We start from the raw sequence: 14,831 nt of genomic DNA, 5'->3' as shown, positions 1-14,831 counted from the left end.
GGACATGTCAATACGCATAACAACAGAATATGGGACACGGAAAATCAGCACGTACATCAACCGGTACCATTTCTTTCTGCAAAGGTGACTGTGTTGTGCGGCTTGACAGCATCGTTTAACGCGAGGCCGTATTTTTTCGACGAGATGCGTCCTGCGGGTCCTGTTACCGGTACCGTCATTGGTAAACGCTACGAGAGTCTTTTGCGCACCAACCTGTTTCGAACCCTTCATTAGCGTTGAAACTTCTCCTTTGTATGTAAAGATTGACAGTGCTGAAAACTCTTACGTTATTTTATTTTCAAACAGCTGGGCAAAACTGAACGTACTCACACAGACCTCTCTTTACTTATTCTGGCATCAATAAACTGACACAGAATATTTTTAGTGCAACGCAATCTGACTTTCAAAAAACCCTACAAAAGAATGGCCCTGACTAACAATACCCTATACCTTCCCATCTCACAAAAATCCTCGCTACTCTAACAACTGCAGTAAAGTGAGCGCCAATACTGCTAAATAAAAGATTCTAACTACTGAAGGCACTAACTACTGATAGGTGCAGTTATCAAATGAAAGATTTTGATTGAGAACAAACGATGTATTTACCTTAATAGTGCTCAAAAGTCATTATATATATATCAGTTCATGACATCCAGTCTTACAAATTTCCTTTTCCTGACAGACACGTCCACATCGTCCGCTCATAGTAACCTCTCGAAACTCTGGCAGCTCTCTCCCCACATCCATGACTGCTGGCGGCTCACCTCCAACTGCCCAACGCTACGCGCTGTTCACATCCAAGTGCCCAACACTACACAAGCGAATATTTCAACAATGAGTCCAACCAGCCACAGACTGTACAAAGCGCAGTCAGCGATTTTCATACAGAGCACTACGTGGCGTTACCATCATAAAACCTTAACAGCCTACTTACAGCGTATATGAGTGGGTAGGATCATTTTTATGCAAGATGCCTCTCTTCTGCACATTGCACAGCCAGTGAAGCGGTTCCTACAGAAGTATTTCGGAAATTCTAGTATTATTAGCCGTTATTTCCCTACCGCCTGGCCATCCATACCACTTGATCGTAATTCGTGTAACTTCTGGATGTGGGGTTAGCTGAAAGATGTCGTGTTCAGTGGTCAAATTACGAACGTAGCTAGATTGAAGGCATGCATTGCACTATGCATTCTGATCGTGACCCCCGGGACATTTCGATCTGTTGTGGGACATGCTGTTGGGAGGAACACGGTGGGCGGCACATTGAACATGTCTTCCGCCACTCTCAAGACTGTTGTGGCTCCTTTTGTGGCCCTGAGCACTATGGGACTTAACATATATGGTCATCAGTCCTCTAGAGCTTAGAACTACTTAAACCTAACTAGCCTAAGGACATCACACAACATCGCATTCGCGAGGAAGACGGTTCAATCCCGTCTCCAGCCATGCTGATTTAGGTTTTCCGTGTTTTCCCTTAATCGTTTCATGCAAATGCCGGGATGGTTCCTTTGAAAGGGTACGGCCGATTTCCTTCCCAATCCTTCCCTATCCTGAGCTTCCGCTCCGTCTCTAATAACCTCGTTGTCGACGGGACGTTAAACACTAACCACCACCACCATCACACAACACCCAGTACACGAGTGTTAGAAACTGGTGTCACTTTTGCTTTTATGCGGTTTTTTGGCCCAGGACAACTAAAAACCAATGTCATCTTGCCTTTTTGTGCGGTTTTTGGCCTCAGAAGAATTAAAAACCGATTTATCCCATCCAATGTGGTACGATCTTGCCGTGGTGGATCGGCTTACCTAACTAACAGTGCCACAGCTGTTGACTGTCGTATCTGTGACAAAGTGTACTTTGAACATTACGGATAGTGTAATGTACAACTCAAACTACAGCCATTGTATTGCGATTCATCTGTCATTTTTAGCCGACCCCATTTACGTTCAGATGCTTACAGGATCACCTACTGGTAAAATTTTCACTTTTTTGTTGTTCCATGACATTTCTCCCTTAGTCTAGTCAATAATATGCTGTTCAAATCTGACGTCGTTCAGGGCAGTGTTCTCTTTCTGCAACGTTTTGAAACTGGAACTTTAATCATGGACACTTTGAATGAGTATCGGTATCAGTAGAACGACGAGTGAGAATAGTTAGATTGCATTTTGTTCATTTTTGAAGAAAGCTGTACCACTACGAGTCAGTTCCTTTCCTGTTCCCTGTTCACTCTCAAACAGATCGAGGGAAAAACAATTATTTATATGCCTCCATATGAGCTCTAATTTCTCTTCATTTTCTTTACGCGAAACGTATGTATGTTGGCAGCAGTAGAATCATTCTGCAATCAGCTTCAAATTCCGGTTTCTAAATTGTCTCACTAGTGTTCCTCAAAAAGAACGTCGTTTTCCCTTCAAGGATTCCCATTTGAGTTCCCAAAATACCTTCTCAATACTTGAGTGGTGTCCGAAAAAATCAAGCAGTTCACGTCTGAGCTGCTTCGATGTGTACCTTTAATCCTATTGAGCTGTATTCAAGAATAAGTCGCACCAGCGTCCTATATGCAGTCTCCGTTACAGATGAACCACACTTCTTCAAAACAGCCAATCAAGTACTACTTAACGGATCATGTGGCAACGCTGGTTCACAACATCGGCTGTGTACACACAGACCAAGCAAAATGCCCTCTTTCCTTGGTCTGTGAGATGTGTGGTGGTTTCGAACCTAATAACAGGTTGCATGTTGTAACGACTTGAATATTATGGTTACCAGCTGCGATAATGGATGCTATCAAAACAAGAACACAACGTATTACTGAAAGTGCTACAACGATGTCTATTAGATCTGGAGCTTTACAGGTACAAAAACACAAGTTTATATTGAAGGGACCTCAAAACTATTACAAAAAGAGTCAAAAACCTTACGCATTCCGTTCTTTTTATGGAAGACATACATCTTCAAGCGCGGATTTTTCTCTGAGTGAAAATAGCCATACCAATGATTTTACCTCAAGTGTAGTAGTGAGTAAGGAAACAGATGAAGATGAGAACTGCAGATTTTGCAATGATGAAAGGCAAATGAAAAAATTAAGTAGGTTATACGAACTGTGTGGGATGATTGTATGTAAAACTTTATTTTTACAAACGTTGAAGATATCAAATTGTAAAGTGAATAACGCTTTGCAAAATCAGAAATGCCGTGAAGGAGTTCGTGACTGTCGTGGAGTAGATGATGGAAAAAAAATGAAACTAATGACCCTTGCACAAGAGGTAGCGGAACACATTACGAAATTCATCAAATATAATTCACACTTTAGAAGGGCAAATACAGAGACAGAATTTCTTACAGAAGATAAAACTGTAGAAAAACTGCATTAATTGTACTGTGAAGAAGTAACTAAATCTGTAATCTTGTCTTTTTTATAAAAAATTGCTTTCCTCTAAATTCTACGTACGTAAAAAAAACTTGGAGATTCATGTAATATGTGTGACAGATTAGAAGTAGGAATAAAACATTGTGACATATTCTGAGGTTGCAAACGTTAAAGAAAGCGAAAGGTTGTAGCCAAGAATAATCCTAAGATCAAAACCTTGTGTTTTGATGTGCAAAAAACGTTTCCTCTGCCGAAGTTTCCTACCAACATGGTTTATTATAAAACACAGTTGTGTGCGTGTAATTCAGGTATTCGCAGTGGCCAAGACGGCAAAGGCCACTGCTTTGTATGGGTTGGGGGTGAAGCTGACCTTGGAGCTCAGTGGAGTGGCAACTACCTCAAAAAACATATAGAAGAATGTTACTGCAAGGAGTCCTATTCTTTGGTCAGACTCGTGTGGGGTTCAAAATCGTAACATAAAACAGTGCTGTTACTTGAAACGTAGTTGGAGAATCACCCCATGTTAGAAAAGGCTACTTTGCGCTGTTTTCTCCCAGGGCAGCTTCTAGCCCAATGACAGTGATTTTGGAGACAGAGAGTGTGCACTGAAGCTACCACAGTTGTTAAGTCGCGAAAAGAATGCTTTTGTTGTCCACAGAATCTGAAAGAGAGAATTCGTTGGAACATAAATTCTGGAAAAATAAGCCACTGATCGCAAGTTGAGACACGAAAATACAGTATAAAATACATGAAAAAACCAAATGGCAAAGTTGACTGAGGAAAATACAATATAAAATAAATGAAATGTACTCGCTGTTGCGATTATGGAAAACCATGAGCTGTGTAACGGAATGACGACTGTGGAAGTTTGGGCGAACTGGGAGCTGAACCCAGATTTCCCATTTATCGCGAGCGGCCGCGTTACCATTTCGCTATATGAGCACGACTCACAGGCAGACGCGAACTTGTATATGTCTCAAACATCTGTCCCCATCCTGTACTCGTAATCCATGATGTATATTGCCGTACGAGTCACACATAGTTGCGTCATTGTCCGCATTGCATTATACCGTAGCCCATATTATCAACTGAGAATACATTTAATGTATTTTATGCATGACCGAAGGACCTTGCATCGTATTTCTGTATAACACAGGCCGCTTTACCGCCCGCCGCTCATCGCTCAGATCATAGACGACGTCTTACAAGTGTAACTGCGAATACTACATCTGCGCAGAAGTGTGGCCACGTTGCACCCGGGAAGGAAGCAGTTCTCTAGGTTCGGCCGAAGGCGGCTCTTAGCGGAGGATGAACTATCGGCTCCAGTATAATGTCTCCGGCACTCGCGGGTAAGTACACAGAAAATGTGTCGATACTACGTAGTACGGAGTACTTTCACCTCGATTCTGATATTTTTAGTCGCACGTTTACTCATATCAGTACTTTATATCAGGCATTGTATCGGATTACCCTACACTAGCGCCGTTTTGTTACTTTTCCATTGTTTATTGAAAATTTTGGCCGCATGATTCATTTCCAAAACTTTCAGCAACTTAACTCGCGAAGACAAACAGACAAACGACTGAACGAGCGGTGTTCGTTCACAGAGTCTGTGTGCATGAAAACATATGCGACGCCAACCTCCGAGAAGTTCCCAGCTCGTTTGCTTGGAATCTCCTTGTCTTCACAATTACACTTACTTGTCTGTGTTTGTATTAGACTTACTTGTCCGTGTTTGTATATTTGTTTAAAACATTTTAAGTACAAGTTACTGTATCAGCAGATAGAATGACGCCTACTAAAAGTGAAACTTGTCACTATTTTGATAAAATGTTATAGCCGGCCGCGGTGGTCTCGCGGTTCTAGGCGCGCAGTCCGGAACCGTGCGACTGCTACGGTCGCAGGTTCGAATCCTGCCTCGGGCATGGATGTGTGTGATGTCCTTAGGTTAGTTAGGTTTAAGTAGTTCTAAGTTCTAGAGAACTTATGACCACAGCAGTTGAGTCCCATAATGCTCAGAGCCATAAAATGTTATAATAATGAAGTGAGATGCAAAATCTGTTACAAAAATTTGAACGAGAAATATTTCAAACACGACAAAAAATCTAGGAAAACTTCCACATCAAGGTAAAAATATTCATTTATGAGATGACAAGAGCGTGTGATATAATTTCAGTATCAATTATAGAAGAAAAATTGATCGCGACACCCAGCAACACACTGCGTTCCTAACTTAAATTGATATTCTGTAAATTCTATTTCTCGTACGTAAGATAACTTCATAACAACAGCACAACAGTGCTAATTTTTGCTGGTTCCACAAATATCAGACAATGCTGAAATTGTATTTAGGATTCCTGTAAGAAATCTATATTTCGAATGTGGAAATCAGTCGAATTCATCACCCCATAATTTGCTGCCATGAACTGAGTTCCTATGACAACTAAGGATCACAATTGTATGACACGTTTCATTGGGGACCTACGCATATGTCTGATTCCAAAATTGCGTCATATGCTATAGGAAGAAGTTATGATACAGTACTGGAATGCAGATAAACGACAGTTTTCGAAAGTAACTTTCAATCAACCATTTCAATAGGGCAAAAGATCATATTTTACACATACAACTGTACCCCAAATGCATCAGGTGCATTAATATTAATAAAACATTAATCGTAACATTCTCCACAACTTCAAAAACATTACAGAGTCGCAGAGACCAGTTTCGGAATCGGTATAACAATGCCTGTAAGATGAGACATTTCAGACATCATTTCACAGTGTTTTAAATTAAGCCAACATTACTTTTATTTTATTTGTCTAAGATAGCAGAAGGATTTGTGGAAAGAATAATTGACTCAAATATGGTTACTTCTACGTAATTAGACATCACAACTAATTTAATATACAAATGAAAAACTTGTCTAAGAATTTTTAACATTGTGTAGCCCTGTCAGCAACCGTGATAACTGAACATGTAACACGTCAGCCTTAGTTGCAAACAAAAACCAATCTTTATCCAGGTTTCAGCAAAAAATAATTTGCCCTTCAGAAGCCAGTGACACTAAACTATTGCATGCCAAAGTTTGGCCATGTCAAGTATAAAACTGTAGCACCGCAGTAACCAGTCATAAATCTACATTACTTGGGCTGGAGAGAAACACCAGGACCCAGTGCGCGGACGTGGTCGGTGGGCCGCGGGAGCTGCGCCGGAATGGCCTGCCTACCTCGTCCGCGCACTGGGTCCTGGTGTTTCTCTCCAGCCCAAGTAATGTAGATTTATGACTGGTCACTACGGCTGAGACACCTGGCTAAACCCGTAGGGCAGGACTGGTAGTTTAAGTTGTGGAAAGGGGCCAAAATAAGCGACTATCACTTACACTCGAACATACTGAAACGTCCCCTTTGAACAATTTGTACACGACTGTGCTTAAACTGACACACAATAAGTTTTGGCGCAACGCAATCTGACTATCAAAAATCCCTACAAAAGAATGGCCCTGACTAACATTAACCTATACCTTTCACAAATCACTTACCTCACAAAAATCTTCGTTACTCGAGCTACTGCAATACAGTGAGCACCACTACTGCCAGCTAAATAAAATATTCAAACTACTGAAGGCACTAACTACTGACAGGCATAGTTAGCAAATGAAAGATTTTAATATAGAACAGACAATGTATTTACCTTAATAGTCATAATATATAAATCAGTTCGTGAGACCAATTCTTACAAATTTTAAAACTCCGCCATCTCTCTCCCCACGTCCACCACTGCTGGCGTCTCACCTCCAACTGCGCAACGCTACGCGCTGTTAGCATCCAGCTGCCGCTGCCCAACGCTACAATGGCAGACAACAATGCAAACCAGCCACAGACTGCACACGGCACAGCCAGTGTCCTTCATACACAGCGCTACGTGGCGGCGGTGTTACTAATAAAAAAAACCTAAACAGCCTACTTACAATACAACCTTTTATTTGATCAAACATAACAAGAGCCAAGATTTTTTTTTAAGAAGCTTAATTAGTGGCTGAATGCTCCGTACAATCTCATGCCTTAAGGGCAAGACCACTTTAATTTAAAAACGGCTAAAAACCAATAACTTAAAGCTCAAACAAAATCAGAAATTTAAAAGGCAAAGCCTTATCTTAAAACAATTCCTTAATTAGGCTGAAGGAACAAAGAATGACACTTTAAAAGCAAACAACTTAAATTAAAAATCGGCTGAAGACCCGACATGTAAGACTCAATAACATTAATTTTAAAAATGCCAAAGGCTTTACCTAAAGCAGTTCTTAAATTAGGCTGAAGGTCCAGACCATCTGACGCCTTAAGGGCAAATCAACCATAATCTAAAAATCGGCTAGAAGCCATAAAAGTACAAACAACAAGAACAAACAAGGAAAGGCAGTACACGCAACGGCGCTCAGAAGTTCCAAGGGACGATCTGACGACAAAAAAACCGACACACACTTAAAGGACCCACCAACAAGCTAACCTCTGCTCCAAATGGTTCAAATGGCTCTGAGCGCTATGGGACTTAACATCTGAGGTCACCAGTCCCCTAGAATTTAGAACTACTTAAACCTAACTAACCTAAGGACATCACACACATCTATGCCCGAGGGAGGAGTCGGACCTGCGACCGTAGCAGTCGCGCTGTTCTGGACTGAAGCGTCACCACCCTCCCGCTTCAACCGACCAGCACACAACAGGGAGTTCAATGGAACAAAGTACAAGGTATTGGCACCCACAACCAATTATACATTGAGCTGTCAAACTACACACTGTACTGGACAGCGATAACACGATGAGGAAAATACACTGCCTGGATTTACATCAACGGCCAGGGCAGGTAACTGGAACGTTAACGGCCACAAGGCAGAAGATTCCACTGGTGCACTTCAATTCATATAACCAAATACAGTGAAACTCCACCGCAGGATGGCTACAATTTTCCAACTTGAAAACCACGTTGTTGCTCGCAGGAATATACCAACAGCCGACAACGAACTCCAAACGATACAATGTGAACAGTCGTGACTTGCTGGTAGATTACGTCAAAACTCAACTTTCATGTCCAGGATCAGTGAGCCACGAACCTCGTAGGAATGGGAACAGCACCACGCACTCCGACACGCAAAGAGGCCGACAACAGGCCTTGCCAAACTACGCGCCGCGGAGATTTCCTCGCTGCTCCACGCCAACCGACCAACTGCCCAGGCCCGGAAATGGTGACAGGACCAAATATACGTCGGCGGATGAGACGACCAACCGAATGACCAACCAACGGTCGTCCCGCTCCAATCTCCCTCTGTCGGACAGTTCACGTGTGCCGCCAGCGGTCGGCGGGCACTGGCTGTGGGCGCCTTACCGACGCTCCGTCCCTGACTTCACTACTGCTGCGTCCCGCCTGCACTGCTGGTCCGTCTCCAACTAACTGGTAGACACACGGCGACCTGGAAATATTATCGGTCGCTCCAGAGATGGTACGACAGTGCATTTATCGATACCCACTGCTGCTGCCGCTCACGGGCAAGTAAGGCAGGATGTTAGTGACACCAGGAAATGGAATAAGAAAACGAGGTGGCAGTACCGTAATAGAAGATGACAAACAATAAGTGGGATAAACGCGAGCTGTGCACAGCTCAATGGTGCTACATTTTTATACTTGAAATGGCCAAACTTTGGCATGCAATAGTTTAGTGTCGCTGGCTTCTGAAGAAGCTAAATTATTTTAGCTGAAATCTGGGTAAAGATTGTTTCTATTTGTAACTGACGCTGACGTGTTACATGTTCAGAAACTTGTCTGTGAGAAGCCGGCCGCGGTGGTCTCGCGGTTCTAGGCGCGCAGTCCGGAACCGTGGGACTGCTACGGTCGCAGGTTCGAATCCTGCTGAAGCAAAGCAAGCGCTGTATCATGTATAAGATACAGAGGCGAGCGAGTGCACGGGACTTACCCTAGTTCACTGCTAGTAGCGTCACGTCATCGTAACGCGCCTGCATATAGTATTGCACCACATTTAACATAAAAGTAAAAATTAAGAGTTGTGTGTAAAACTTTGTTAAAGTATAGTTCTATGTAATAATGTTTCAGGTAACAAATCTTAATGTTATGTTTTACGTAAAATTCACGTTTTGAAAGAAAAATAGGAGGCGCTAAATAATGACGCTAGGAAGCCAAAATTTGGTGAGAAGGTGCAGTAAGAAGTCATTAATGAGTGGTGCTGGTTTCCAAAACCATAAAACTAAAATTGACTCCAGAATCCGCGTTTTTCGGAAAAATCAGAGGCGCGAAATAATAGAGCAACAATATTGAAAATTGGTAGGATGCTTCAGTTCACCCTAATAATAATAATGGAAATACCACAATCAGTTACCTCTTCTAGTTTTTTAGTAATTTAGTAAAAACTACTTTTGTGAGTAAAATGTACATAAGCATTATAGATTAAGTACTTTAAATTTTAATGATAAAACAAATTCTTTAAGACCAATGATCAGATAGGACAATTAACAAAGCTACACCAAGTTTTAGTCTTGTAGCATAATTAACAGCTGATACAAGTCTTGATAAAGCTATGGTTCAGAGGTAACAATCTACCGTTAGTTCCATTGTAAAAATTCTAGAGAGTAAAGTTTTAATTTTAGCGGGCTGAGATTTTCTACGTGCTTCTGTACTGCTCAGATGTATGTATACAAAAATTGAGAAGTTTGTAAAGCTATTATTAAATGTGATATTTAAGATTATGTGCCTGAGATAGCGCTCATTTGGAGGCTGCAGGCATCTGCATAGGAACGGAAAGAACAGATGCTCTCTTGGCGGTACGCGCTGGAGCTATATAAAAAGAGCGGCAGAGGCAGTAGTAAGCTCACTCCGCATTAGACCAACGCCTAGTCCACGCGAGCTTAACGCCCGATCGCGCCTCGCCTCGGGTGACGTCATAGCGGGCTGTGACATGCGCGTACTTAGCAATGTAAACGGACATTGAAAATCGCGAGGACTGTACACCGTCCTGGATCGTTTAGACTTCGGTAACAAACTGTTATTGTGCCGTCCGTGTGAAGTATAATTCCGCGTGGCAAGTGGTGACTAACTCCACTTTTAAGGCGAGCATTAATCTTTTTTTTTTTAACATTATTGCGAACTATTAATAGAGCACCGTTAGTTAGAGTAATGAACTATTCGGGAGGAACTTGCTGTAGAAGTCGCCTCTGAACTATTAAACGATTGGCTGAATTAACAATATTTAATGTCTTTAGCTTTTTCAGAAGTTTCGAGTAATTTGTGTGAGCCTTTAAGATAATAAAATCTTGTTTGGAATTTTAAATTTTATTGAAGCAGCCCTAATCCCGTGAAGAACTATGGATATTTTTCGTTTAGCTGGGCTGTACAGGAATGTGGCCGTGCAGACTGGGAACTAAGGTCAGTAAGTTTCCCTTCGCTTTCTGACTGGCCACCAAATTAGTTGCCAGGCTCGCGTGATTTAAGGTGGCAATGTTCAACTTTCATTCAACATTAAACAACGACTTCTTCGCCGTCCCACATATGTTGCATCGGCAATAGTCTGTTACGTGAAATGAACATTCAAACAACTCATTCGACGACTTCTTCGCCGCCCCACACTGCCTCGGGCGTGGATGTGTGTGATGTCCTTAGGTTAGTTAGGTTTAAGTAGTTCTAAGTTCTAGGGGACTGATGACCACAGCAGTTGAGTCCCATAGTGCTCAGAGCCATTTGAACCATTTTTTGTCTGTGAGAAAAGTCACATTAATTATAATATTACTAACCCCAAACAGCTTAACTGCACTGTTAAGTACACATTTATACTTCGTTTTTGTGGCCTAACATTCCTTACACTGGTAGGGAGAGGCAAGTTTAAATACAGACACTAGTTATATGTCGTGCTTCCCAGCTTGAGCTGAGGAAGGCCCTTTTCACACCCGTACCTCCATCGGTAAAAACGGAGTCCTTATAGGTTCACTTTGCCAAAAAAGTCGGTTTCGCTAGCCAGGAAGTCTGATACAAATGAAACCAATCGAAGGAAGCAAAGTAATTTCATTAAGTTTCTAACACAAATCTGTATATCCTAGCCAAGTTCAAAAATGTTCAAATGTGTGTGAAATCTTATGGGACTTAACTGATAAGGTCATCAGTCGCTAAGCTTACACACTACTTAACGTAAATTATCCTAAGGACAGAAACACACACCCATGCCCGAGGGAGGACTCGAACCTCCGCCGGGACCAGCCGCACAGTCTATGACAGCAGCACCTTAGACCGCTCGGCCTAGCCAAGTAAATCCAATGTTGTCACTGACGTAAATTTCCAGAAATACTTGTGTGACTGAGGTAAAATGGTTAACAACGACATCGATAGGTTCTTTGGCGTACTGAGAAACTAACAGTGCCATCTGTCGGTTCTTTGGTGTACTACGCCGTCACTAAAGTCAACATCCTAATAAAATGGTTCAAATGGCTCTGTGCACTATGGGATTTAACATCTCAGGTCATCAGTGCCGTAGCACTTAGAACTACTTAAACCTAACTAACCTAAGGACATCACACACATCTATGCCCGAGGGAGGAGTCGGACCTGCGACCATAGCAGTCGCGCTGTTCTGGACTGAAGCGTCACCACCCTCCCGCTTCAACCGACCAGCACACAACAGGGAGTTCAATGGAACAAAGTACAAGGTATTGGCACCCACAACCAATTATACATTGAGCTGTCAAACTACACACTGTACTGGACAGCGATAACACGATGAGGAAAATACACTGCCTGGATTTACATCAACGGCCAGGGCAGGTAACTGGAACGTTAAGGGCCACAAGGCAGAAGATTCCACTGGTGCACTTCAATTCATATAACCAAATACAGTGAAACTCCACCGCAGGATGGCTACAATTTTCCAACTTGAAAACCACGTTGTTGCTCGCAGGAATATACCAACAGCCGACAACGAACTCCAAACGATACAATGTGAACAGTCGTGACTTGCTGGTAGATTACGTCAAAACTCAACTTTCATGTCCAGGATCAGTGAGCCACGAACCTCGTAGGAATGGGAACAGCACCACGCACTCCGACACGCAAAGAGGCCGACAACAGGCCTTGCCAAACTACGCGCCGCGGAGATTTCCTCGCTGCTCCACGCCAACCGACCAACTGCCCAGGCCCGGAAATGGTGACAGGACCAAATATACGTCGGCGGATGAGACGACCAACCGAATGACCAACCAACGGTCGTCCCGCTCCAATCTCCCTCTGTCGGACAGTTCACGTGTGCCGCCAGCGGTAGGCGGGCACTGGATGTGGGCGCCTCACCGACGCTCCGTCCCTGACTTCACTGCTGCTGCGTCCCGCCTGCACTGCTGGTCCGTCTCCAACTAACTGGTAGACACACGGCGACCTGGAAATATTATCGGTCGCTCCAGAGATGGTACGACAGTGCATTTATCGATACCCACTGCTGCTGCCGCTCACGGGCAAGTAAGGCAGGATGTTAGTGACGCCAGTAAATGGAATAAGAAAACGAGGTGGCAGTACCGTAATAGAAGATGACAAACAATAAGTGGGATAAACGCGAGCTGTGCACAGCTCAATGGTGCTACATTTTTATACTTGAAATGGCCAAACTTTGGCATGCAATAGTTTAGTGTCGCTGGCTTCTGAAGAAGCTAAATTATTTTAGCTGAAATCTGGGTAAAGATTGTTTCTATTTGTAACTGACGCTGACGTGTTACATGTTCAGAAACTTGTCTGTGAGAAAAGTCACATTAATTATAATATTACTAACCCCAAACAGCTTAACTGCACTGTTAAGTACACATTTATACTTCGTTTTTGTGGCCTAACATTCCTTACACTGGTAGGGAGAGGCAAGTTTAAATACAGACACTAGTTATATGTCGTGCTTCCCAGCTTGAGCTGAAGAAGGCCCTTTTCACACCCGTACCTCCATCGGTAAAAACGGAGTCCTTATAGGTTCACTTTGCCAAAAAAGTCGGTTTCGCTAGCCAGGAAGTCTGATACAAATGAAACCAATCGAAAGAAGCAAAGTAATTTCATAAAGTTTCTAACACAAATCTGTATATCCTAGCCAAGTTCAAAAATGTTCAAATGTGTGTGAAATCTTATGGGACTTAACTGATAAGGTCATCAGTCGCTAAGCTTACACACTACTTAACGTAAATTATCCTAAGGACAGAAACACACACCCATGCCCGAGGGAGGATTCGAACCTCCGCCGGGACCAGCCACACAGTCTATGACTGCAGCACCTTAGACCGCTCGGCCTAGCCAAGTAAATCCAATGTTGTCACTGACGTAAACTTCCAGAAATACTTGTGTGACTGAGGTAAAATGGTTAACAACGACATCGATAGGTTCTTTGGCGTACTGAGAAACTAACAGTGCCATCTGTCGGTTCTTTGGTGTACTACGCCGTCACTAAAGTCAACATCCTAATAAAATGGTTCAAATGGCTCTGCGCACTATGGGATTTAACATCTCAGGTCATCAGTGCCGTAGCACTTAGAACTACTTAAACCAAACTACCCTAATGACAACACACACATTCATGCCCGAGGCAGGATTCGAACCTGCGACCGTAGCAGTCGTGCGGTTCCAGACTGGAGAACCTAGAACTACTCGCCCGCAGCGGACGACTCATCGTGATCACTAAGTTGAGCCAGACACCTGAATCTTATAAGTTACGATATTTTTTACATGATCCGATTTTGAGAAAAGAAAGCCTATTTGTAGCACCAAGCTATGCTCAAATTACCCGTGGAAGTCCCACGAAAATTTGTGCAGTGGTATCTGACATTAGCGTGTTGAAGCAGACAGATGGAAACGATCTTTTTGCATTTATACTTGAGAGGGGCCAGAAGACAGTGCAATGTGGGTTGACAGTGAGGTAGGCCGTTGAGACGGACAATACGTGTATTTTTGTGAGTGGCATCCAAAAGTAGGGTGGTAACAGTAAAACAATTCCTTCATAGAATGCCATTCTCTGAGATATGAGAAGCGAGTATTTATTCAAAAACTGCGACCCCAGTTAACCGGATCATAAGCCCTCTGGCTTCTAGGGCGGCGGGGGGGGGGGGGGGGGGGGGGGGGGGAGGGTGTACTAGGGATTTCATCGCCAAGTGGTCCCACTCACGACAAGCTACCTGGAAGGAGTATATTTCTCATTAGCTGACGGCGATTAATACAGGTGGTTGCTCAGAATGGTTCCCATAAGAATGTTAAGACTCTGATGATGTCGCATTTGACAAAGAGCAAACAGATGATATGCCAAAGAAATATATTTTATTGCTTCTCACATCTCTATGAATAAAGTCCTTATGGAGTTCTCCAGCCATCAAGAGTGAAATTATGTGATGTTATGCATTTCTTTTGTTGATTTACTCAGTTACTTACACTGCGATGATAAAGGTCCCGGGAT

The sequence above is a fragment of the Schistocerca gregaria genome, chromosome 2, assembly GCF_023897955.1.
Source record: "Schistocerca gregaria isolate iqSchGreg1 chromosome 2, iqSchGreg1.2, whole genome shotgun sequence".
Lineage (NCBI taxonomy): Eukaryota > Metazoa > Arthropoda > Insecta > Orthoptera > Acrididae > Schistocerca > Schistocerca gregaria.
The sequence above is the reverse complement of the archived record's forward strand: the minus strand, read 5'-3'. Positions refer to the sequence as shown.